Raw genomic sequence first — 7643 nt, forward strand, 5'->3', positions numbered from 1 at the left:
GCGAGGCACGGTTACCACGAAAGCCACGGTTATGCATCCCCAGAAGCACAACCCAGATTCTGTGCTTAAAAACGTATTCGTTCCATAACGGCGGGCGTGACCATGCAACCGTGAGAGTCACGGTTGAACACTCAGCGGTGGCATGGCCGTGGCTGCCTGTGCCCTTAGGTTAATTTTATCTCTCTGTCACGCAGCAGAGAAGCATGCTTGTATGCTTACGACATCCACGTGCAAAAACCGAGGAGGCTGCGGAAAATAACAAGGAAACCTGTGCCTCTGATATTTTTGTCCGCAGAGTAAAAAAAACATAAAGAAGCAAAAGGCGTTCTTGTTTAAATTTTTTGTTTCTATAACTGTAGCAAATTAACTTACAACCCATTCTTATAACCACAGCACAAGAAAATAAACAATCCCAACCAATTTCTTACTATTGCATCGCTCCACATGCGGCCTTGTTTTTGAATGTTCAACGATCCATACTTCCTTCCCGACCCTTGTGCAAACCGACCCTTCTGCGTAGCTATTCAACCTATTTACCTGTAAAATTAATATTCATACATAAAAACAAAGTGAAAGATTGCAGTCATCACTATTTTTTCCTCACGTCCTGTTTAAGCTGCATTATTACCTTTTAATTTTTCTATTCGTACTGTTCTCCGGTACCAAAAAGTCTCCACTCAGACCTTTCCTTTCTGGAAATGGACTACACAGATTCCGTGCCTTGTCCCGGGCTTCCCTGCACGCATTCGGTGTGCCTGGCTTGTGTCATGTTTGATTTTGGCGTAGATGCAAGACTTTGCTAAATGCTCCCTGCTGTCAGTGGGGTCGTTGGAATTGCTGGCGTCTGACATCTTCCTCCTAGGCTTGGAGTGCATTGTCCTGAGCCGTTTGATGTCCTCGATGGTGTTGTCGGTGTTGTCGGCCATTTCATTGACCTTGCCCTCTTCTCCAGCTGTTATTTCCTCTTTTCCTCTTCAATCCTCATCCTCTCTTGCACTTTTGGGTTATCCGGACAGTTTGTTTTCCTGTGACCCTTTTCTCGACAACGGCCGCACTTGGTTGCGGCTTTGAAGCCTTTTCCTTTCTTCTCAGAACCAGCTTTGATTCGATCTCCTTTTTTCGTACCCTTTGAGCCACTCATGGGAGGGTTCTTGAGAGTTTCGACAAGAATGCATGTGTCTGGTTCCTTGGCAAGTGCCGCCATGACTTTTCTTTTCATGTCTACCGTACACTCATGCAGCACAAGGTATGCCTTCTCTTTTCTGCATGCATTTGAACAGATATCCGACAACTCAGCGTAAGCGAGGCCGAATCTCATAGTTTCATCGTCATGTATGCTCATGCTATCACCTTGACTTGTAGACAGAACTTTTAGACTCTCTGATAGATTCCTGGTCCATCTGGGGATGACAAAGGATTTGGGAAGTTGATCGACCATGCCTGTTTGGTCCATCACCTTAAGCACATGGCAGCACTGAATGCCATCCCTACTCATTTTCTTGCAGCTGCAACTGTATATTTCTTTTTGCTCATCCACGTCTACCCTGAACTCAGACCTATCAAATTCCTCGCCGGGATAAGGTCTCCACACTTTATCTCCAGGATCAATAATCTTTTTTAAAAAATACTGCCTTCCCTTTGCCAGATCAGAGCACTTGAAGTAAGTCCGGTTCCATAGCTCCAGCAGGAATTTCCTGAAAATTTCATTCGTGTATACTTGACTTGCTTGTCTTTCAATCGGAAAACCCGTCTCTAGTGATGGCGTCTTCTCTTCTGTTCGGTATCTTTTCTTGTCAAGCGTGGCGAGGCAATTTGCTGAATCGTGTGATACGCTTCAACAAACCTTTTTATAGTGTCCGAGTGGTCGACGTAATTCTTCCACATAGAATTCGTGCTCTCACTTCGAGTGGTTGTTGACGAGAAAGGATAGAAACCGTCCTTGAAGTAGGTCGACCACCCAAAAAGTTCGGAGTTCCCATAGCGTGTTCAGATGTTTGTTGCCTTCCGCCTTGTGCAGAGAAATTGCTGCTTTCCAGGCACGCTCAAACTCGTCTTGATCTAGTGAGTTTTTGATGATTCGAAATATATCATCACACATCCCTGGGTGCTGCGCAAACACTACTGCGTTATTTTCCTTCAGGTTCTTCCTAATATGCCACCAACAGAACCTGTGCCTCGTCCTCGGAAGAGCCTCCTTTATTGCAGTCTTCATCGCCTGGTCCTGGTCTGTTATTATGTATTTCGGCTCTTTACCTCCCATTGCCTCAACAAACGTGCTTAGGAGCCACTTGAACGACCCTATTTTCTCATCTTTCAAAAGGCCTACCCCAAATAGGACGGTCGACCCGTGGTTGTCGACACCTATAATTGGTGCAAATGGCAAGCCATATATATTCGTAGAGAATGTGGTGTCAAAAGACATGAAATCTCCATATAGATCATAATTCATCTTACACAGGGAGTCTGTCCAGAACAGGCTGCGCACTACATTGTTCTCTATCTCTTCCACATGGTGGAATCCCGGCCTCCGCCTCTGCATATCAGCAAACAGTTTCATGGTGTCTGCGATATTAGTGCCGCGCTCTCCAGCCCTCTCCCGGCATGCAATGTTGCTTATGTCAATCGGGTCGAACATAATTTCTCGCCTCGATTTCCCCATGGCAGCAAAAATCTGCATAACCTTCCTTGGTTCTAACCTCGCCTTATGCAGCACTTGTATAAAGAATTTCTCCTGAGGTGTCATCTTCTTATAGCATCTCATGAATTTCAGCATCCAATCAGATGGGTGAAGCTCGTGGTTGTGCTCTAGACGCACATTCTTCAGATACCATTTCCTCCTGTATGTATCCCTCTTGGATGTTATTTGGACTGGGCAGCTTGTCCGGATCAAGCAGTTGCTCCTTCTCTCCTTAACATGTCTCTCAGTTGTTTTATTCTGCCCTTCCTTGGTGCACTGAAAAACCTGCTTGTCAAGCTGCTGATCATATGTCGATCTTCTGCTCGTTGGTCGTTTGGCAGCAAAGCTAACCTTTCTAGCATATCTACAGAAAAAGAAAAAGCACTCATCCAATGATCCGAATACCATACCACCTTCTGGTTCGACAGCTTCGGTGACCTCCTGAATCGTTGGGTATATGAAATCTTTAAACATGTCATCCATTTCTTTCTCTACAATGGTCGGCGGCGCCATGATGATTCTGTCCACCGTGTCTTCGTTCATCTGATCGCATTCACTTTTGACGACATTAGTCTCATCACCAGCCATAGGTCCACTTACAGCGGAGCTGCTACTGCTCTGTTATTTGTCACGCGCAGCAGAATCGTTTCTGCATGCCACAACCAAATCCATAAATGAGTCTGCCTCTCCAATGTTGGATTGTGCAATGCTGCTCCCTGTTTCTCCGGCACTCGAGCAACCAAGGGACTGTGCTGCTTCTACCATGCAATCCGTGCTGGCACTGTATGCTACTTGCTGCTGTGAACGTTGCGTTTCCTTCGAAATGGATGGAGAACTATGACATTTCATTCCCTCGTCTGTTATCCCCTCCGCCAAATCCTGAACACATGGCAAGAAACAGAATTAGATATCCAGAGCAGCATATGCATTTTTTTTAATTTCTAAACAAAAGATTTATATGACTCATCAGGGCTCATCTGGTATACCAAAACCAGACCCGTGCCTCTTCAACGAGTATAAGTAGTACACCAGAGGCACTGTTCACATCAGGAATGCAACCATGCTAGACACACATCTGCACAAAGAGGCACATATGTGCTTCTGTTTACACCATACAACCGGAGACGCACAATAACATCCTATATAAAAGAACAACTGCACATACAGCCGTACAAGACGGACAGCCGTCCTCCTGTTCTCCACTTTACCCTGTTCTCCCATAAAACTGTTTGTGTGTTGAATTGAAAAAGCATAGTTCTGACGTCACCTTTGTTTTCCCATGCCTCTCTTGTCCAGCAAATCTTGGCAACAACCTCCGTGCATTGGTGATTTCGCTGACGATTTTGAATGCCATCGGAGATCCTTTGGAAGGACCCCTCATGTTGAACGCCACAGGTGATCCTTTCAAAGGACCTTGCCTTATGTTTTCATCAATTCGTGGACTACCACGATACTTGCTTCCTTCCTCGTACACCTACGTGTGGAAGATACTGCAATTTAAATATACCAGATGAAAACAAAGAAAAAATTGCTCACAAAAAATATACATTTGCTTTAAATGTTGTTGCACGTTCGTATATGCTGTCACCTGTATTGCTTTCTGATTCTGCTGTATGGTAGAGCTTATTGCTCCTATGTTTGATTTTGTCGTTAGGCTCTTCTTGCTTGTGCAAACCGTACCGAATCCTTGAACACCAATGCTTTTGTTGCCAATGATCCTTCTGCTTGCATCAAAGGAAATTCTGTTACCCTGCACCTCTTCATTATGACCGCCTACAAACGATGGGCCGTCACAACGCCCGCTCTGTGCCTTTGTGGGCATCTGTGCCTTCAAACCAAAAAATAATGAGATGCACGTGCGACCAAAGCTTCCACATACGTTAAAACCAGCGTTTGATATTTTCGTCGTTACCTGGACAATCTGCTTAGAGGAGTCTCTGCTGCTTAGAATGCTCCTCTTGGAAGGTGTCTATTGCACACCATGCTCCTGGTTGGGGCATTTGCCAAGAACTTGTATCTCACTCTTGACTCCAATTATTCCAGCCCGCATGGCATGTGCGTGTTTGACAGCATCTGCATCCTTGATCTTCTTCTCGTTTTGTAGTAATTTTTTTTTCTTCCACCTCTCGATACTCAACTGCAAAGTAGATGCACATGATAAACAGATATTACAGCATTCATCCAGGATATATAAATCATTTTTGTTGTTGTTAACGATCTACTATTTGGTGTTCTCAGTGGTGACACCTTGACAGCAAACGTCCCAGGAATAAAAGACCAAACACTAATGTTCAACTGCCTTACTATTACCTGCCTCCCAAATCCTTGCCGATGTCGTTCAAAGACCAACCGTCCCTGTTGTCCTGACCAGATGACGCACTCCTGAACATCTGCCCTGAAAAAGAGACGTAAAAAATATAAAGGTTATAAACCTGCAGTATCAGTGTTGAAACTTTTCGAAGTCGTTATCAACAGAGATATATTTTTAGTTCTATGTAATTAACAAATATAAATATATACATATATTAATTTTTCATTAAACTACAACCTCAACCAAAGTGAGATCCTCTCATGCTAATTTGCTTGTGCAACACTTAACACAAAGATAACCATGAAACCTAACAAAAGTAACAACCTCGTATTACAAGGACGAGAGGATACAAAACAAAAAACAAATTCAAATCAAAGCTACAGTGTAAGACTAAACAGTCTTATTCTATGAATCCCGACCACAAAAAATTCATTAAAAAATTGAATCTCGTGTATCAGGAATCGCCACGCAAAAGGTGCGTTGATAAATTTTTTACTAACCTTTGATTGCCGAATCTTATGTGCTGACTGTTCGGAAGTCACACCTTTCTAAATTGTGGGGGGATCTGCTTCACTGCAGTTTGTCAGCGATCCCCTTCAATGATTTTGAATCTCGGAGAGAGAGAAAAGAGAAAGAGAGAGGGAGAGAGAGAGAGAGAAAGAAAGAGAGAGGCTATTTCGTTTTTTTGCGTGCAGGATTAGAATAACCTGATAGGTGGGGTGAGTTTTGCGACGCATGAAAGATGGGCATGTTTTTTGGGCGTGAGGAGATGTGGTAGGTCAACTTCACTTGACCGTCCACGACACTGACAAGTGGGCTCTCAGTTACTAATTCCTCTAAGTCTCTCACTAACTTGTGGGGTCGGCCTTATATGTGTCCTACAAGGAGTACCTCCATCTGAGGTGTGAAAATGTGGTAGGTGGACTTCAAGCTCATACTGACATGTGGGCTCTCAAATAGTTCCTCCAAGTATTTGACTAACTTGTGGGGTCGTCGGCAGATGAGTTCCAGATCTCTCTCCATATAGCATCGGTGGCGACAGGCGAGCTCTCCAAAGGAAAGCCAATCCTGATCCCTCTGCAGAGTTCGCTCGTCACTGAAAAATTATCGGTCTCCTTCATCTCACTCGCCGTGGATCTCCTGTTTAGGTAATCCATTGCATTCTCGCCATGATTATGCCACCGATTCAACGTTTGAACAAAAAAAGTACCGGTGCTAGCAATTCCGCGGGCTGCGTACACACCGCATGTGCGCAACATAGCAGGTGGGGTGCGATTTGAATATCGGTTCCGCATCCAATTATCTTTAGTTGGTCCGTGCTCAAACTGTTGAACCGTCTTAACAGCAGAGGGGTTACGGATTTAAAATTAGGACTCAGCTAACCTCACTTTAACCATGCAAACTGCATGCTTGCACCGTGGTTTTGCTAACTTGAGTTATATCTCCAGCCATGCAAAACTTAAGCACTCGTCTTAGCTAACCAACTAGAGACAGGTAAAATAATTTGTATAGATCTGCAATCTATAGCAGATGTCCAAAGGATTTACGTCCGTTTTTGCAAAGCAGTTACTAACTCAGAGTTAGAACCCGTCTTAGCTAACCAGCCTGTTGATGATAGTCTCACATGGACTGCTAACAACTGTCTTACATAGCTGACCTGGTAACGATGATGTCTCATGACCTCTTATGTAGAGTTCGATGAGATGGATTCCACCCCACAGCTGTCGGAGACTCAGTCACAGTCTGTCGATGGCACGGAGATTGTCACCCAAGATTTCATGGTTCATGACCAACTAGAGACAGAGATACTAAGGATCGAGTTAAAACATGCAGCGCACAAAAAGCTTGTTGAAGAGTACAGGACAAAGAAGCAGCTTGCTGCCTCGAAGTAGGTGTTTTTTATCATGCATCTCGCGTGTGTCGTTGAAATTTCTTTTGAAATTTCTTTGGAAGCTACATTTTTAATCACGGCTTAAATATTTATCTCTGTTTTGCCGACTCGGCGTTTATATGTAAGCTTCTGCCAGAAAAAGCATGTGGTTAAACAATAAATTTGCTAAAGGTCATTTCTTATCTTTGTCTGCAGAGCTGCTGCAATGGGTGAATACGAAGAAGAGTTCAGCACAAAACTTAGCTTCTAGAAATTCATTTCTGTCTGTGAAAAGCTAACAGAACCACAAAAACAGCTAGTCAGAGATATTGGTTTTGGGTACCTAGTAGATCTGTGCTGTCGCGAGCTTCCAAGGTGTTTCGTTCGCTAGCTTGTCCGCTATTTTGATTGCCCTTCCAGGTGTTTCATACTGCCTAGTGGATACAGATTCCTTATCAACTCGTACACCATGCATCGGATCTTAGGAATTCCACTGGGCGGGCACATTATCCCTAGAAAATGCTTAGAAGCTTTCAGATGTCAGGTTAAGTCTGAAACTCGGTGTGCTGGGCATGCTCCAAACATCAGAGAGTTAACTGATCTAATAACCCCAGAGCTGACAGGAGAAGTGTTTCAACGGGTTTTCGTGATGTTTGCAACAGCGGTATTTCTATGCCCAACGACATATGACTGCGTTAGCCCCGACTATTTAGCCGCTCTAGAAGGACCAGCAAGTAACATATCATCATATGATTGGTCCAATGTTGTCACAGAGAAACTGGTGA

The 7643-nt window shown here is 44.0% G+C and overlaps 1 pseudogene; it reads right to left on the bottom strand.

Moving 5' to 3' along the window:
- Positions 1-799: 799 nt before the first annotated feature.
- Positions 800-6145, bottom strand: LOC125532899 (annotated as a pseudogene).
- Positions 6146-7643: the final 1498 nt, after the last annotated feature.

The sequence above is a fragment of the Triticum urartu genome, chromosome 1 (genome assembly GCF_003073215.2).
Source record: "Triticum urartu cultivar G1812 chromosome 1, Tu2.1, whole genome shotgun sequence".
In the NCBI taxonomy this organism is placed as follows: domain Eukaryota; kingdom Viridiplantae; phylum Streptophyta; class Magnoliopsida; order Poales; family Poaceae; genus Triticum; species Triticum urartu.